The sequence below is a fragment of the Ailuropoda melanoleuca genome, chromosome 9, assembly GCF_002007445.2.
Source record: "Ailuropoda melanoleuca isolate Jingjing chromosome 9, ASM200744v2, whole genome shotgun sequence".
Taxonomy (NCBI): Eukaryota; Metazoa; Chordata; class Mammalia; order Carnivora; family Ursidae; genus Ailuropoda; species Ailuropoda melanoleuca.
In genome coordinates this window covers 50,633,373-50,652,850 of record NC_048226.1, presented here as the reverse complement: position 1 = coordinate 50,652,850, position 19,478 = coordinate 50,633,373, and positions in this window count along the sequence as shown.

Here is a 19,478-nt window from a genome sequence, read left to right as displayed (position 1 = left end):
ACCGATAAATATGTGTGGAATTGAATTGGCTTTGCTTATTCTCTTTAATTTCTCCTTGGGATGTTGGTAGCTTGCACCTGGCTGAAACTGGATTCAAATACCAACACATGGTAATGAGTCTCTTCTACTCTAGATGTGCCATGTCCATCCCAATGACCTGGACCTTTCTTGGAGCCTCTCACTCCTCCACTAGGTGCTGGTCCTCATGGAGCCTTCTCCAGAGGCTAATTAACTTTGTGAGCAGTATGCTGAGTGCTCCCTCCTGGTCATCTGCTCCCAGGGTTCAGAGTTGTGGGTGACATCTATTTGTACATTGGCCTGGTCGATAATCAGTCCATCCCTTCCACTTTTCCTGAACTTGTGAAGAGAACTGGTCCCTAATCTCTGTTCCTTGGGAGTTCATGTCAACCACTTTCTGCCCATGCCAGAAAGGGACCTATATTACTCTACCCAGCTGCCATAACAAAACACCACAGCCTTCATGGCTTAAACAACAGAAATTAATTTTCTCACAGTTCTGGAGGCTGAAACGTATGAGATCAAGGTGCCAACAGGGTTCTATTTCTGGTGAGGATCCTTTTCCTGGCTAGGAGATGGCTGCTTTGTCCTCACATAATCTTTCCTATGAGCGTGTGTGTGTGTGTGTGTGTGTGTGTGTGTGTGTGTGTGTATTTGAGAGAGAGAGAGAAAGCGTGCTTTCTGGTGTCTTTTCTTACAAGGATAGTAATCCTATCAGATCAGGCCCTCACTCTTATGACCTCATTTAGCCTTAATTGTTTCCTTGGAGGCTCCATCTCCAAATACAGGCACACTGAGGGTTAGGGCTTGCACACCAAGTTGAAGTGGGGGACACAAACATTCCATGTATAACACAGCCAATTCTCAGAAGTCTGTGCAATGGTAACCATTAAGCTGAGCAGCCATGATAGCTGATCTGTGAGTGCTAACCAAAATAAGGACTGAAGCCAGAGCTAGAGACAAGCCAGTCCTAAGCGTGGAGTATGGTGAGCCATGAAGTTAACTATTAACAGGAGCAGGGCAGGAGAGAGGAAGATAAAATTTGGATTTCACGACATACATAAACTCATTTCTGTGAACAGAGTTCAACTTTGTGAACTATGACTGGGCTGGCCTATCTACTACTTTGTAGGTGTGGCAATTGAAAGCACATCTTGTTAATGAATGGCATGAAAACATCCTCATGTCTATACCTACTATACCAGTCAAACTGATAGTTCAGTTCAAAGTCTTTAATATGTGACTAGATTAATAATTAAGAGCATGGAATCTGCATTTTTGTGAGAGAAAGCAGATCTGAGCAAATGGATCTAAAAAAAAGTATCAACTAGGATGTCCTGGAATCTAAGTTGGGGGAAAAAAGGGATTCCAAGAAAAAATGTATAGAGTACACACAATCAAGAAAGAGCATCACTTTATTTCTTTTATGTTTGGAAATTGTAGCAGTAAGTCTGACTTTTTTTTTTTTTTACCTAACCTTATTTTTTTAAACCTTATTTTGTTTTTTTTTTTTTGATTTATTTAGAATAAAGATGTTTATTGTAACAGCTCAGTTGACTTTTTTTTAAGATTGGAATTCATGTCAATTTCTCATACAAAATCAGGTCCTTTGTTCATATGTCTTCAGTTTTATTACCAGTATGGACAATGACAATAAAGATGCAAGTGGTGTCCACCATACTGGACATTTCCATAAATGTAAAAAGTTCTATTGGACGGTGCTGCTGTAGAGAAAGTAATGCTGCACTGTGTGTTAGGAGGACTGGGTCCATTTCTCAGTTCTATAACTTACTAGCTTTAGCAACATTGGACTTCATATCTATAAACCTTAGTTACCTCATCTTAAAAATGGAGATAATAATGATAACCTCCTTCAGAAGTTTTGGAAAACTGAAAATAGTTAGCAGAAGTGTTTGGCATGTTTTAGACGCTTAATCAATCACATTATTCAGTGACTAAAAGCATGTTCAAACTTCAGAGCCAGACTAACGTAAATTTGAATCTTGGTCTTAATACTACCACTTATTGGCTCTGTTACCTTAGTCAAACTACTTAATGTCTCTGTGTTTCAATATCCTCATTTGTAAGATGAATATTATAATAGTAATAATCTCCAAGATTTTTAAGAGGACTGAATATATAAATACATGTAAAGCTCCTAGAATATAGTAAGTACTCAATGAATATTAAGAAGGACAAAGCAATGATTAGTTCAGAATATATTAGAATATTCTTGACATCTAGACCATTTAGAATCAGGATTCTTAACCTACTGTATTTTTTTTTGTTTGTTTTCTTTTTTTTTTAATTTTATTTTATTATATTATGTTAACCACCATACAGTACATCCCCAGATTCCGATGTAAAGTTTGATGCTTCATTAGTTGCGTATAACACCCAGTGCACCATGCAATACGTGCCCTCCTTACTACCCATCACCAGTCTATCCCATTCCCCCACCCCCTCCCCTCTGAAGTCTTCAGTTTGTTTCTCATAGTCCATAGTCTCTCATGTTTCATTCCCCCTTCTGATTACCCCCCTTTTCTTTATCCCTTTCTTCCCCTACCGATCATCCTAGTTCTTATGTTCCATAGATGAGAGAAATCATATGATAATTGTCTTTCTCTGCTTGACTTATTTCACTTAGCATTATCTCCTCCAGTGCCGTCCATGTTGCAGCAAATGTTGAGAATTCGTTCTTTCTGATAGCTGAGTAATATTCCATTGTATATATGGACCACAGCTTCTTAATCCAGTCATCTGTTGAAGGGCATCTCGGCTCCTTCCATGATTTGGCTATTGTGGACAATGCAGCTATGAACATTGGGGTGCATATGGCCCTTCTCTTTACTACGTCTGTATCTTTGGGGTAAACACCCAGTAGTGCAATGGCTGGGTCATAGGGTAGTTCAATTTTTAACTTTTTAAGGGACCTCCACACTGTTTTCCAGAGTGGCTGTACCAACTTGCATTCCCACCAACAATGTAGGAGGGATCCCCTTTCTCCACATCCTCTCCAACAATTGTTGTTTCTTGCCTTGTCTATCTTTGCCATTCTAACTGGCGTAAGGTGGTATCTCAGTGTGGTTTTGATTTGAATTTCCCTGATGGCTAATGATTTTGAACATTTTTTCATGTGTCTGTTAGCCATTTGTATGTCTTCATTGGAAAAGTGTCTGTTCATATCTTCTGCCCATTTTATGATTTGTTTATTTGTTTCTCGTGTATTGAGTTTGAGAAGTTCTTTGTAGATCTTGGATACCAGTCCTTTATCTGTGGTGTCCTTTGCAAATATATTCTCCCATTCCGTGGGCTGTCTCTTAGTTTTTTTGACTGTTTCCTTGGCTGTGCAGAAGCTCTTTATCCTGATAAAGTCCCATAAGTTCATTTTATCTTTTATTTCTCTTGCCTTTGGAGATGTGTCGTGAAAAAGGTTGCTCTGGCCGATGTCATAGAAGTTGTTGCCTATGTTCTCCTCTAGAATTTTGATGGATTCCTGTCTCACATTGAGGTCTTTCATCCATTTGGAGTTTATTTTTGTGTATGGTGTGAGAGAGTGGTCAAGTTTCATTCTTTTGCATGTAGCTGTCCAATTTTCCCAGCACCATTTATTGAAGAGACTGTCTTTTTTCCACCGGATGTTTTTTCCTGCTTTATCAAAGATTAGTTGCCCAAAGAGCCGAGGGTCCATTTCTGGGTTCTCTATTCTGTTCCATTGGTCGATGTGTCTGTTTTTGTGCCAGTACCATGCTGTCTTTGTGATCACAGCTTTGTAGTACAGCTCGAAATCCGGCATTGTGATGCCCCCAGCTTTGTTTTTCCTTTTCAACAGTTCCTTGGAGATTCGGGGCCTTTTCTGGTTCCATACAAATTTAAGGACTATTTGTTCCAGTTCTTTGAAAAATGTCCTCGGTATTTTGATCGGGATAGCATTGAAAGTGTAGATTGCTCTGGGTAGTATGGACATTTTAACTATGTTAATTCTTCCAATCCATGAGCATGGAATATTTTTCCATCTTTTTATGTCTTCCTCAATATCTTTCAAAAGTGATCTATAGTTTCTAGCATATAGGTCCTTTACGTCTCTGGTTAAGTTAATTCCAAGGTAACGTATGGTTTTTGGTGTTATTGTAAATGGGATGGATTCCCTAATTTCTCTTTCTTCAGTCTCGTTATTCGTGTATAGAAATGCAACTGATTTCTGGGCATTGATTTTGTATCCTGCCACCTTACTGAATTGTTCTATAACTTCTAATAGTTTGGGAGTGGATTCCTTTGGGTTTTCCATATAGAGTATCATGTCATCTGCAAAGAGAGACAGTTTGACTTCTTCTTTGCCGATTTGGATACCTTTGATCCCTTTTTGTCTTCTGATTGCTGTTGCAAGGACTTCTAGTACTATGTTGAATAATAGTGGTGAGAGTGGGCATCCTTGTCGTGTTCCTGATCTTAAGGGAAAGGCTTCCAGCTTTACTGTATTTTTAGATGAACTTCAGAGAACCTACGGACTCTGAGTTTAAATGAACTTAAATGCGTATGCGTTATGTGCATTTTTCTGGGTTTCTGGTGTTCATCCATTTCTTAATCTGAGACCAAGAAAAGAAGTAAGGGCTGTTTAGAAGGGCTTTTTTGTTGTATCCAAAGGAGTCCTTTATCCAACGTTGATCTGCTCTCAGCAACCCACTCTCCCTGACGATTTTCCTTACAGTGGGGTTTACACTCGGAGTCTGGGTTCTGAGGAATATAAGAAATTTACTTTCCCACAAATTAGATATTTCACTTCAGGTCTCTGAGCTTCAGGCTTTTCGTCTATAAACTGGGGAAGCGGACATAACTGCTCAATAACCCTGGGAAACTAGCATGTTATGATCCCAACACGAATGAAGTGCTGTTACTACAATGGTCACTATATCAAGGACATTGGACAGATTTTCAGTAAAAGTTAGACCAATATGGCTTTATTATGAAGTCTCCTTATCATTAAACAGAGAATCTAGAGCAAGGAGCCCCTGAAGCATAGCAGGTCTTTGAGCAGAGAAGCACTGCTTGCCGCCTAGCAACCCCCCAGGCTGCAAAGTGCAAATAGAAAACTGCAGGACCCAGAGCACTTTCCAGACGCAAAACGAGGCAGCTCAGGGTTTTTGTTTTTTTTTTTTCTGTAGGAGGGATGCTTTAGGATCCAATAAAGCATTGCCCGGACAATGCAGCTGAGTTTCGGTCAAGGGCAAAAATCTCTGGTAGCCACACCGGGAGGATGTAGTGAACTGAAGTGTGACATCCCTTTCAGCACAAACGAATTTGGAAGAATTTGAGTCTGAGATTTATGGTAAACAAAGACAGCTCTGCAGCCATTAACCAGCCTCAAACGTTTGCACATATGTGATTTTAATTTTTTTATCACAAAATACTTGTATATAACAACAATCATTATTTTTGAGTCCAAAGATCTATAAAGTATGTTATTTTTTAAAATGTAGGTTTAAATAAGAAATCCTTTGAAAGACACATCTGGAGTCATTTTGTGGAAAAATGAAATATTTCCATTTATTCTCTTTTTCTTCATACCTGTATATACCTAAATTATCTTTTCTCCATATCTCAGTGTGCTTCCTTAAGAAACCACTTTTCTTTTCTTTTTTTTTTTTGTTTCTGCTAACGATTCTAAATGTTTGTAAGTAAAATTCCATCATAGGGTAAAGGTACAGAGAAACTAATTATTTTCTAATCCAAATAAAATTTGTAAACCACATATCATCTGCCAGTCTCATAGTGGCAGAATATATAGTTTATATTTATATATTATATATAGTTTATATATTATATATAATTTATATATGAATTCACATAATTTATATATCTAACATATATATGAATATATATATGTTAGATATATATTATATATATATATATTATATGCATATATATATATATATATATATAAATTTGAAGGAAAAGGAAGGAAGATTTCTGGTCTTGGAATTTTTCTGGTTATCTAGTTTATTTGGGATCACTCTCATGTTCTCATCATGATTTCATTCTCAGCCAATATTACTGACCCAAATATTTCTAAGTGACAGATTGTTCTGTCTCAGACATGAAATGTAAATTGCTTTCCCTCGACTGAGTCAGAAGTCACACAAAATCTTTTCTGAAACTCTGATTAAGACCATGGTTGTCATTCATCTCTCACTTACATGTAGTGTGTGTTTGTCTTTCATTTGACCTCTATCCCTGTTAGATTCAGGATTTCACTTTTTTCTCACTCTCACTAATAATAGCCTTAGTTTACCGGTGACTATCAAGCATAAGCCAACCCCAGGAGCCAGAGGAAAACAGAGGACGTGCACAGTTACCTTATACTCTGAGAGTAGCACACATCTCCCCAGACTTTCTGGGGTGGAGGCGAGCAAAGGTAGAGTCAGACTTTAACAACATAAGGAGTGCACAGAAGCAAGGGGGTCCCAAATGAAAAATGGGTCCCAAATAAAAAAAAAAAACTTTGCTAATTACTTTGTTAATTTTCTTCCATTGTCTCTACCCAGAAAATGAGTCAGGTGGAAGGAGGGAGTTGTATCTAAAGACTTTGGGAAGTTTTCTAAGTACCATCCAAAGAAATTTCCCCACATCTAGGTACTGATAATTAGTCAGCCCTCCCCTCCAGTAGGACATGCAGCATTTTGTCACTCACATTATTAGAGGGACACATCCCCGTGATGTAGGTGTGCCTCATCCCTTCAGCACTGCCTAGATCCTAGCAAACACAGCTAGAATAAGGCAGATCAAGATGGGAGAATTTAAGGATTGCAAGTTGAGCAAGAAGAGAAGAATCAAAACTTGTTTTCAAGAAGCACAAGAGCACTGATTCACTTAAATGAGCCAGCATGGGTCAGCTTGGGACACAGCAGCACAGGAGCCGAAAGCAGATCAAAACAATGACTCAGAGCAAGAGCAATGAGAAGGAAGCCGACCACAACCAGGCTTAGACTGAGAGAGAAATGGATGTGAGCTACCACTGAGCAACAGAGAGTACACGAAGACAGTCCACAATGCAGAGTAAATTCTTCTCAAGTAATTCTTTTCTTTTTTTTTTTTTTTTTAAGATTTTATTTATTTATTTGAGAGACAGCCAGCGAGAGAGGGAACACAAGCAGGGGGAGTGGGAGAGGAAGAAGCAGCCTCTCAGCAGAGGAGACTGATGTGGGGCTCGATCCCAGAACGCCGGGATCACGCCCTGAGCCAAAGGCAGACGCTTAATGACTGAGCCACCCAGGCTCCCCGATTTTCCTTTCTTTTAAAAATAAAATCTCAAATAGAAAATTCTGTAGGTTCTCGAGTGAATACCATTGAACTCCTCATTCTATTCTTTCCCTTGCTCCTTTCCAAGGAGGAGAAACACTTATTTGAGAGACATTGTCCAAGAAATTATTTGAATTATACTTAGGAGGTAGAGTCACTGAAATAGAAAACAAAGGACTTCGGGAAAGTGGCTGCTCCCTGTGGCCCAGCCAGGTTTGCCAGGCCCCCTTTCTCTTGGATTTCAGGTCAATGGTCCACCTAACCATTGCTCTTTTGAAGAGTTCAACATAGGATTGTTCAAGACAAGTGATTGCATTAGAATTGGGATGAGATCCCAATACTATTATGGTTGTCCTATGACCAGGGAAGCCCAAAACATATGAACATGATCCCAGACATAGCAATGCCTCCCTGTAAGGTCTCTGAGAGAAATATTTGGCAAAGAAAGTCAGCATAACAGTCAGTTGTTAGGTGGACTTTTACCTGAAATCCAAATGGCCCACATGGCAAGGATGGGCTCTAGGTCTGGGGGAGTGGGCCCAGAGCCGGGGACTGCTGAGGTGGGCCTGGCATCCGGGTTCGTGGCTACTGGCCCAGAGGCTGTGGCTTTGGGGGCCAGCCTGGGGCTGGGGGTGGGCTGGGAGCTTCCATCCTGGGGAGCTGCCTGGAGTCTGGTGGCGCTGGGGTGGTCCCAGAGCCAGAGTCTGCGGGATCCCACCCTGAACTTGGGGGCACGGGAACCATGTGGGGTCCAGTGAGCCAGCCAGTGCTGGGGTCCCTGGTAAAGTGGCTCCTCACTTCACTTTCCTTCCCCCACAGGAAGGGTGTCTCAGTTCGTGCTGGGATGAGGGCTGTTGGTGGAGGAGTGACAGGGGTAACGTGAAACTGCCTCGCCTATCCGCTTCAGTGAGTCTTTTCTTACTCGCATTACCTGGAATCCTCAGCTTCTGTAAAGTTATTTTCAAGAGCGAATAGCTGTTCCAACGGATGTTCTGGGAAGAGATGAGCGCTGGAAATTGCTATTCTGCCAGCTTGCAACTTGCTCATGTCACATCCCCCACACCAGCTTTCATTGGAGTCTTTCTAATCCGGGGGTAGTTGTTTCTCACTGTGGTTTTAATTTTTGCGTTTCCCTAATGGCTAATTATGATGAATGTTTTTTATATGCTTATTTGCCATTCCTCTCTGTTCATGTCTTATGCCCATTTTCTAATTGAAAAGTCTTTTTAATTGTTGAGTTTTGAGAGTTCTTTATGTATTCTGGATACAAGTTTTTTTGTAAGATATAGGGATTCCAATACTTTCTCTTAGGCTATAGCTTATCTTTTTATCCTAACATCCATTTACTGAAAAGTGTATACTTCCTCCACTGACTTTTCTAGCGTTTATGTCCAAATTCAACTGGGCATGTTGGTGTGGATCTATTTTGGGGTTCATTGTTCCACTAGATAGTAAGTCATCTGTAGAATTATTTCTCCAACTTTCTTCTTTTTCAAAATTGTTTGTTATTCTATTGTTTGCCTTTCCATATAAATTTAGAGTAAGATTTTCTAGATGTACAAAGATCTTGGGATTTTGTAGAACTTGCATTAAACCTATGTATCAGTGCAGGGAGAATTTTCATCTTTACTCTATTGAATTTTCCAATCCATGTACACAACATGCCCATTTATTTAGAGCTTTGATTTCTTGCATCAGTATACTGTAATTTTTAGCATGCAGATCTTGTATGTACTTTTTCATTTCCTCTTTTTAGTCCTTACTTACCTATTTCATTTTTGGAGAGTGATTATAAATGGCATTATTTAAATTTTGGTCTCCACGTATTTGTTGCTGGTATATAGAAATATGATTGATGGGACTGTGCTGATCTTGCATTCTGTAACCTTGACAAATTTTGTTTTAAGAGATTTCCCCCCCTTTTTTTTTGTAGATTCATCGGTACTTTCTACATAGACAATCTTGTCATCTGCAAATAGAGACAGCTGTATTTCTTCTTCTCCAATCTCTATGCCTTTTGTTTAGGAAAGAGTATTTTTGCTCTATGGGGCATAACAATGCCTCCAAAGCCCTTCTCAAAACAGTGACTCCTGGTAGACAGACATTATGAGAATTACCTAGTTGACTAGGAAGAACTCCAACCTCTTTTTTTTGACTGCATTAAGAGAAAAAGCAATTTCCACAAAAAGCTTGAATTGAAGGACAAATGAGTCATTTGCTTCTTCTCACATATTTTGTGAGGGCAGATTTCTTTTTTTTTTTTTTAAGATTTTATTTATTTATTTGACAGAGAGAGAGACAGCCAGCAAGAGAGGGAACACAAGCAGGGGGAGTGGGAGAGGAAGAAGCAGGCTCCCAGCGGGGAAGCCTGACGTGGGGCTCGATCCCAGGACTCTGGGATCATGCCCTGAGCTGAAGGCAGACACCTAACAACTGAGCCGCCCAGGCGCCCCTGTGAGGGCAGATTTCTTATTCTGTCAGAAAGAAATCCCATCATGAGTCCTGGCCTACCCCGGCTCTGAAGACTTTACCCAAACCCTGGATTAGTCCTTGACAGAGGAGTGCCGAGCTCCATTCCGACGAGTGTGTAGGGCTAGGATTAAGACAGCTTCGGTGTCTTCTATGATTCTTCCATGTAGAATTACTCCATTTTTTGTAAGTTCCCATAAAAACATACACCCTTTTGAGAGCCGTTCATCACATCTTTCCTCGTCCATCTTTCTGCCTCGCTGAGGCAGATACTCCTTCTCTAATCCTTACTTTTTTCATCGAGGTTGTAAGAAGGGCTCTGTGCCATTCCTGGTTTCTTTCAAAATTTCTGCTAATACAGAAGCCCACCTCAAATCCCATAATCCTTGGTGGAGGCCATATACCTGGGTGAGCACTTTTTGTTACTTTCTCCTCATTGATTTCTGTATGAAGCCACTGGCTTGTATCATGAAAGACAGAGAGACGTGACTGCTCTTGAATCAAGACTATTTTTCTCATCTGCCTGTCATCCCCATCAGACTCAGGGGGCAATGCCTCCCCCATAAGATTGGGGCTCTCAGAAATAGAAACTAACCTGTATCAGCTCAGTGAAGACTGCAATTTGAACCAGTTGACTCTCTTTTGAAAGCTTTTACTTATTTAATATTTTTAGAGAGAGAGAGAGAGTGCACGCACGCTCATGAGCAGGGGGAGGGGCAGAGGGAGAGGAAAAGAATATCAAACAGACTCCGAGCTGAGCACGGAGCCCCATACAGGGCTCAGTCCCACGACCCTGAGATCCTGACCTGAGCCGAAACCAAGAGGTGGACGCTTAACCAACTGAGACACCCAGGCGCCCCTGAACCAGTTGACTCTCTTTTAGAAACCAATCTGTCTTGATAATTACATTTTTTCCTACTTCTCCATAGCTTGCCTATCTCAACACGGAAAAGAATATCTTTGCCTTTAAAAAAAAGGTTTCTGGGGTTATGGTGTTTCATTATCTACATGACATTAAGGCAAAAATTCATTTAAATCAACTAAAATTTATTTATTTTTTAAAGTTTTTATTTATTTATTTGAGAGAGAGGGAGAGAGAGAGCACAGAGGGAGAAGGAGAAGCAGTTTCCCTGCTGAGCAAGGAACCTGAGTTCGGGCTCGATCCCAGGAGCCTGAGATCATGACCTGAGCCAAAGGCAGATGCTTAACCAACTGAGCCACCCAGGTACCCCTAAATCAACTAAAATTTATTTAAATTTATTTTGTTCACCTGGATGTAACATTTTAAGTAATTTCAGATGGCCATCCGCTGGATAGAAATATAATTTCCTTATTCAAAACTATTATACACCCTGCTACGTACCCGTTGGTGTGATGGGTACTTAAGCAAAGAGACGTGTTGGACATGTTTCAGGCCTCTTGGAATGTATAATCTGCTTGAGGACATGACATGCAAATATGCTCAATTCATCCTTGCTCTATGACTCAAACTAGTTGTGATTCATGACCTGAAGAGGCCTTCTTTATAGTTAACTTTTCTACAATGTTTCTTCTGGGTTAGTTTTCTAAGCTGTTGATTGACTGATTGACTGATTGCTCCAATTTGCTTTGTTGTATGTATCAAATGGGTCACTTCTTCAAGTGTGATACAGTCCAGTATAATAAGCAAGCCGGCGCTGAGAGATGTTGGGATGGCCCTGCCAGTCATGATCTCTGCATTCGCTTCTGTGTCACTCACCATCAGCCTGAGGATGCTTTCACTGAAAGGCCAACATGAAAAATGACTGCTGCTTGAATTCCTTAACACATCATCTTCAGGGGTTTGGCTACGGAACTGCTGGTTGCCTGGACATCATTTCAGATTGCTAGGAGCTCTGGACCAAACTGGGGTTGTCACAGAAATGACTCTCCCTCTTCTGATACCTTGCAAACTTCAGATTACATTCTACTTTCAAACATTTACTGGATGTAAGATTTAATGTATCCTGCCTTCCAGGTACTTCTAGTTTGGGGAAGGGACAGAAAATATACACAATCAGCTGTACCACAAGATATCATGTTGTAAGTGCCATCAAAGAGATGTCAGCAAAATTCTCAGGGGACCTAAAGGTGGGAAAGGCTAATTCTGAGCTGGAGATTATGGAGGAGATAGGAGAATTGGAGTGCTATGTTATAGTCTGAGTAGGATGGTCACAGGCAAATTTTGTGGAGAGGGCTTTCCAAGCAAAGAAAATAGAGAGTAAAAGCATAGCAATAAGAGAGAAGTTTCTGGAAGATGATGAGTAGTCTGAACTGGCTGGATTTGAGTGGTGATAGGACACTGGACGTTTACATTAGAGTTGGTGTTTAGGAAAAAAAATTGGACATTCTGTGTGGTGAATCAAGTGTTCTTATAGGGGGATGCAGTTATAAGGTTGCTGTTTAAAAAAAACAAACAACTTAGGAAACAGTGGAGGGCATGAATTGGATAAACAGAGAAAGAGTTCATTTGGGATCTACTGTTTCATTCATGTTGGAGGTAACGGAAACTTTCTCTAGGTCGGTTGTTGTGAACGTGGAAAGGTGAGAGGAGTGGGGCAGCACTGAGGACTTTGGGCATAACCTTTGTTTTGTTTTGCTTTGCTTTTTTGTTGTTGTTTTGTTTTTTGGATGTTTGGTATCCAACAGGCAACTTGCAGGGGTTAGATCATCAACTGTTCAGTAGAAATGTAATTAAACTCATAAATGCAAACTGTATATGTAATAAAAAATTTAATAGCCACATTGACAAAAAAGAAACATGTAAATTTAATTTTAATAATTTTAACTCCTATCAAAAATATGATCATGTCAAAACTTAATCAATATAACAATATTGATGAGATAGTTTCATTCTTTTTTCTTATCCAAGTCTATGAAAGCAGTGTGTACTTTACACTTCACAGAATACCTCAGTTTGGACTAGGCCTATTGCAAGTGCTCATTAATGACACGGGCCGGCTAGGGGCTGCTCTGTTGGTCAGCACAGACTGGAGTCTACTTTTTACTTATCTACTTACTTCTAATCTACTTTTGCTAATCTACTATCTACTCAAATAAACTTTACTAATCTACTTATCCCACCGCAACATATTAGCCTCTTTCAGTGACTCTGAGCTCCTAGGAAGGCGGCCTGGTTTTACAGTTGTTAAGCCTCTGGGGCATGGCAGAGTTTCTAACAGAAGTTAAGTCCTCAAAGAATGATTGCTACCCAGGTGAAGCAGAGAATGCTGGTTTGGAAGCTGAGATGTAGATGGAGGTGTGGGAAGAAAAGGAACGGTTTATCCTTCTTAGACTGCCTCAGTCCTGACTCAGGAAACTGAATATCCCCCAGGACCCCCACTGAGGTGGGGGTGACTAAAAAGGTGACTAAAAAGAGGGACAGGTATTCCTTTCATCCTCATATTTATATCAAATATTCACAGACAAGGAATCAGTGTGGACAGAGTTTCTAGGAGCCACTGATGAAAGTTTCATTACAAATATTTAGCATTTTCACTGTGCTAAAAAAAAGAAAGCCTCATGGCTGAAATGAGGCTATTAAAAGTGGCATTAATCTCTTTTCATTTTTGAAATGTTTCCCTTTAATGTCGTACCTTTATCTTTTGCCTATTGCACTAACCATATTTTTTATTTTCGTTATCTTATGATGTTTTGCCATCTTAAAAAGTCTTGCTGGCTGGGGAGAGACTTGCCCCTCCCAGGGCTGGCCAATGCTTGGAGACAGCAGAGGGCTCGGCAGGCAGTGCACCTTTCCAATGCAAGTCCACTAATCCGGGCGTTTATTCACCCAACAACTTCTATTAATTTACACATCAAGCCAATATTTCTCCTGCCCTAAATCATCCCAGGGTCGGGTACCAGGCAGCTAGAGACTGCTCCTGCAGCTTAAAATCTCCAGAATTATCCAAAATAGCCAATCCTAAATTGTCCCCCAGACCCTGCCTAGTCTTTCCTGTGGAAATACCAAAAAAAAGGCTGCAGCCTAAGCTTTCCCCTCGCTCCGGCTTCTGCCTCCTGACCAAACCCTGGTGCCCTCCCCGAGGCCCGGCCTGATGAGCTGTGCCTCCTTCTCTAGAGAACGTTAAGTAATAAATTCTTCATTCAGTACCATTGGCCTCTGTGTGGTTACCCAGTCACCTCCATAAATCCGATCCCAAGAGCACAAATGAGACACAGGCACGACTCCTTCTCTGTCCCCGTTATTTTATATTTCAGTTATTTTGGACACATATTTTTACCAGCACGTAAATTCAGGACCCAGGCTAAATGGCATGTCAGAGGACTTAAAATTGCACTTGCACAGGGAACCGAAAGTCTTCAGGGAACAGGGCAACTGAGCAAACGAGGGTTGTGGGTAATGAGAAAAAAAGAAATGCTATTTAAACATTCTTCTAAAGTACATTTTGAAGGCACCAAAGCACTAGGATGTGGCTTATGTATCCAGCGCATGCTGGGTATTTTTCCTATCCTCTTATTTAATCACCTGGATTACACACATGGGACCCAAAAACATAAATGACTTTCTCAAGGTCAAACCACTAGGTGTACCTGGATGTGAACCCAGATGCTTCTTAGACCCCCAACTCGTGTTCTCATTGCTGTCCCACATTCACCCCTTCTGAGAGCTGGGGAGTCAGGAATGAGAGTCAACCTAGATGTATGGAGGGAGGGCTGCAACTTTCGTGATGTTTTCTTATTCCAAATGCAGGCCACGTGGCGTGTTTTAGATACAGTATTCAGAAGCCAAGGGGGGGGTCACAGATTTTATGTAGCACAAGAGGGATACAAAGTATAGGGGTTCAGACTCACGTGGAAGACGATGACGGACATTGAGAGCGGAGAGGTCTTTCTTGGGCTGGGAAAGGAAGGACTTCAGGCTCCTGAGGTCCGACTGGAACGCTGGTGACAATTGGAAGAATTCCGTACAGAGGAGAGGGAATCAAATAGCTGCCAAAACAAATGGAGAAGAAAAGGGAGTGACAGACAAGTTTAGCTTTTTTTCTTTTTAGGGCAACTTATGACTATGATCTAATTTATTAATTTGCTCGAGTCTCCTATATTAGTGCTATAACTCAGTCTGTATTTATCAATTTGTAATGGAAACACAGGCTCTGATCCTTCAGATAAAGAAATATAATTTGGGGGTTTCCTAGGCAGTGAGTGAAAATATGAGCAATGCTGCGTAACAAGAACGCTCACCTTTCATAGCTGCTGGAGAAGAAAGAATCATGTAAAGATTTTTCTTCCATAATAAAATATTTTATGTCAACACATTTTTCACATGGAGAAATGAGTAGAAAGGAAAAGCAGGGTGGAGATGAATAATAAATTACATGAAAAGCAAAGAAAACTGGTGCCTCCAGGAGGTTTAAATTTGTCTAAACAAAAGGGAGTGGCATTGGACCAAGAGGGATCGATCATTGGAAGTTTGGGATGAGATGGAAAGTGAACATTTAGTTTGATCCAGATAGATGATTTTTGAAGTTATTTTGCATCCAAATGTTTATGTATGGTTTAATGGATTCTGATGGTGCTCCCTGATGACCTTCTCGACTCTTCAGACCATTACAAATTTTAAAACTTCAAGGTGACAATTGCCTGAAGTTTAAACTTAGACATAATTGGATTTCTAATGCTTGGAACATTTGGATGAACTATTTTAAGTTCGAGAGAAACGTGAAGATGAAGTGACACAATGTGGATTTAGCAGGAAGATTCCTCTCCTGTTCCCCAGCTAACTCTGCAGAACGCGCTCTGTTTGTAGATTGCTGGAAAGTAGCAGCTATCACGGAAGAAAGGGTATTCCTGTACGGAGGGAAGCAGTGAACGCTGGAAAAGTGACTCCTTGCTTTTTTTTTTGGTTAAGATTTTATTTATTTATTTGACAGAGAGAGAGACAGCCAGCGAGAGAGGGAACACAAGCAGGGGGAGTGGGAGAGGAAGAAGCAGGCTTCCAGCAGAGGAGCCTGATGTGGGGCTCGATCCCATAACGCGGGGATCACGCCCGGAGCCGAAGGCAGATGCTTAACGACTGAGCCACACAGGCACCCCAACTCATTGCTTTTAAAAGGAGCTATTTAAGTTTCTTTTCATTCGTGTATTTTTTAGTACAGTGCAAGAATATATAGTGTGACTTCTAGATGTTCTATTCTTTAAAACAATTTATTCTAGAACACATTTTGTTCTCCAGTGAATTTAAAATGGGTAAAAGAAACAGAGTTTTCTAGGGTGGGGGAAAGGAAGGAAAAAGGGAGAGACATGCAGGAGGACTTAAGGAAGGTGAGTCACTTGCTCGTGAGCTTCCAGGAGTGTCAGAACTAAATCAGTCCTCCACTTAGTACCAGGCAAGGCAGTGATGACATAATTAGAGCTTAGCACCAAGGACGGGTTTGCCAGGAGACGCCTTCCTCCTTTGGGTTGGATTTTATTTCCTTCTGGAAGAGCATCCCGAGTAAGGCACTTTGTGAAAGGATCCACACTCTGATTTTTTTTTTTTCTTTCATCCTAGAGAACTGTAAGTTCTCAGGGAACAGAAAATCTAAACCATGTGAGCTAATTCCTACCCACCAACATTGAATGTAAATGTCAAAATCTGCATGATAATAGAATCTCTTTTGCTTGTAAAATTTTCTGTTTTTCTGTGACTTCTTCCTTCCCTTTGTTTCTCATTTCACCAGGGGAATTGGATAGGAAAAAATAAAAAATAAAAGAACTAAAAGACCTCATATACAGTATAGTAATGATTTTAGGCTTTGAAAGAAACTACAGGGTATTTGATCCAGTTATTTGTTTTTTGTTATTGGGGTGTTGAAGTACTTTACATATTTTGGGGATTAAGTCCTTATTACATACATGACTTGCAATATTTTCTCCCATTCTGTAGGCTGATTTTTCATTCTTTTGATTTCTTTTCTGTGCAGAAGCCTTTTAGTTTGATGGAGTCCCACCCTTCTGGTTTTGCTTTTGTTACCTGTGTTTTTGGTGTCATATCCCAGAAAAACAGCAGAGCAGCTGTGGAAAACAGTGTGGAGGCTCCTTGAAAAGTGAAAACTAGAATTACTGTATGATTCAGCCATCCCTCTCTGGGTATAAATCCAAGGGAAATCAGAATCTGGAAAACATATCTGCACTCACACATTCAGTGAAGCATTATTCCCGGTAGCCAAGACATGGAAACAACTCAAGTGTCCATTGACAGATGAGTGGATAAAGAAAATGTGATTTATGTATTCAATAGACAATTATTCAGGCTTGAAAAAGAAACAAATCCTGCCATTTGTGACAACATAGATGAACCTGGTGGACATGACGTTGAGGAAAATAAGCCAGTCATAGAAGGACAAACACCACATGATTCTCCTTTTATGAGGGACCTAAAATAGTCAAACTCATAGAGGCAGAAAGTACAATAGTGGCTGCAGGGCTGGAGGGTGGGAGCAGCGGAGAGCCGTTGTTCAATAGATATAAAATCTCAATTATGCAAGATGAATACATTCTAGAGTTCTATTCAAATAAAATGAAAACCGAGAAAAAGGGACACAAAGAAACTTTCGGAGGTGATGGTTATGTCCACTGCCTTGACTGTGGTAATGGTTTTCTAGATGTTTGCCTATGTCCAAACTTATCAAATTGTGCATGAGATATGGCAGGGTTTTTTTTTTTTTCATACATCCAAAAAGCTGTTAAAAATTGTGGACTATTTAGGAGTGCCTGGGTGGCTCAGTCTGTTAAGCATCTGACTCTTGGTTTTGGCTCAGGTCATGATCTCAGAGTTCTGAGATCGAGTCCTTCAGGCTCTGCACTCAGTGTAGAATCTGCTGGAGGTTCTCTCTCTCCCCCCGCCCCTCCCCCCACCCATGCTGCAGCGTGCACACGTGTCCTCTCTCTCTCAAATAAATAAATAAATCTTTAAAAAATTATGGACTATTTGAAACTTAAAGAAAAGTACAGAGAATAATACTATAGCAAACTGACACTTAGCCACCACCCAGTATTTTCATTTTTAAAAAAATTATTTATTTATTTATTTTTAAGATTTTATTTATTTATTTGACAGAGATAGAGACAGCCAGTGAGAGAGGGAACACAAGCAGGGGGAGTGGGAGAGGAAGAAGCAGGCTCCTAGTGGAGGAGCCTGATGTGGGGCTCGATCTCACAACGCTGGGATCATGCCCTGAGCCGAAGGCAGGCGCCCAACCGTTGTGCCACCCAGGTGCCCCTATTTTATTTTTCTTGAGAGAGAGAGAGAGAGAGACAGAGAGCCTGAGGACAGGGTGGGGGGGGTGGTGGAGAGGGCAGGGGAAAGAATCTTAAGCATACTCTATGCTGAGTGCGGAGCCTGACCTCATGACCCTGAGATCCCTGAAATCATGACCTGAACCTAAATCAAGAGTCAGACACTTAACTGACTGAGCCACCCAGGCACCCCAGCCACCACTTCGTATTTTCAAATATTAACATTTTATCTTATTTTCTTTTTTCTTTAAATCAGAAATGACAGAGAAGTTTAAGACTCCTGGCTACCCTTCTGGGATCCCATCCACTCTCTCTCCAAAGATAAAGCCCGTTCTCATGAATTTTATGTTTAAGGTTCCCATGCAGGGACTTCATGAGCAGAGAATTCTATGCATGCTGCTACTGGGTTTGCAACTCTGTAACCACTGAGTAGAGCAAGCCGGGCATACTGCATAAAGTTGGGGCTGTAGCTCCGCTACGAAGGATGGACTCTACTTCAGGGCGCAAGCCCAGAGAAAATCCTGCTTGTTTATACAGGAAGACATGTACATTTCATTGTAGCACTTGTGGAAGTAATAAAAATTACCAAGTTTTAGGTTATTTTTATTGTTGAAATATTTATGCCAACCTGACTTTCCATTGGGAAATGTGAACGAAACTAGAGAATAAAAGTAAACAATAAGGGATGTCTGGGTGGCTCAGTCGGTTAAGCATCTGCCTTCGGCTCAGGGTCCTGGGATCAAGCCCCGCATTGGGCTCCTAGCTCAGTGGGGTGCCTGCTTCTCCCTCTGCCTGCCGCTCCCCCTGCTTGTGCGCTCTCTCTGACAAATAAATAAATAAAATCTCAAAAAAAAAATTTAAAAAGTAAACAAAAAAAAGTGTGAAAAAGAAAAAAATCTTTAAGATAGATGTAAACATCTTGTTAGGCATACACTTTTTAAGCTTTATTTCAGTTGGTGTGATAAGCAGTAATCCTATCTTTCCGACTCAAAGTGTGGTCCACAGGCCAGAGGAGGGGCACGTCCCAGCAGGCTGTGTTAGAAATGCTGACTTTCAGGCCCCACTCTAGCTTAACCGGGTTAGAACGCACTTTAACAAAACACCAGGTGATTTGCATGCATAGTAAAGTTCGGAGGCACAGGTCTCAGACAGCTGCCCTCAATTTTTATGTCTCAGCAGGCTGATGGCCATGACGGGCTGTGAGGTGAATACAAATACACCCTCAGTAACAATACAAACTCTTTGAACAATTTACAAAATAGAGCAAATCTGAACCGTTTCACATGGTACCAGCACTCAAATCCATGTGCATTTCCAGAGTGAAAGAGCAAGCGTTGAGGTGGGTCTGGAGAGAGAGGGATGTGCAATGCCACACAGCAAATATTTGAGGGATTGTGATGGGACCCTGTGGGGAGAGGCTGGTACTTTGTGACCAGTGG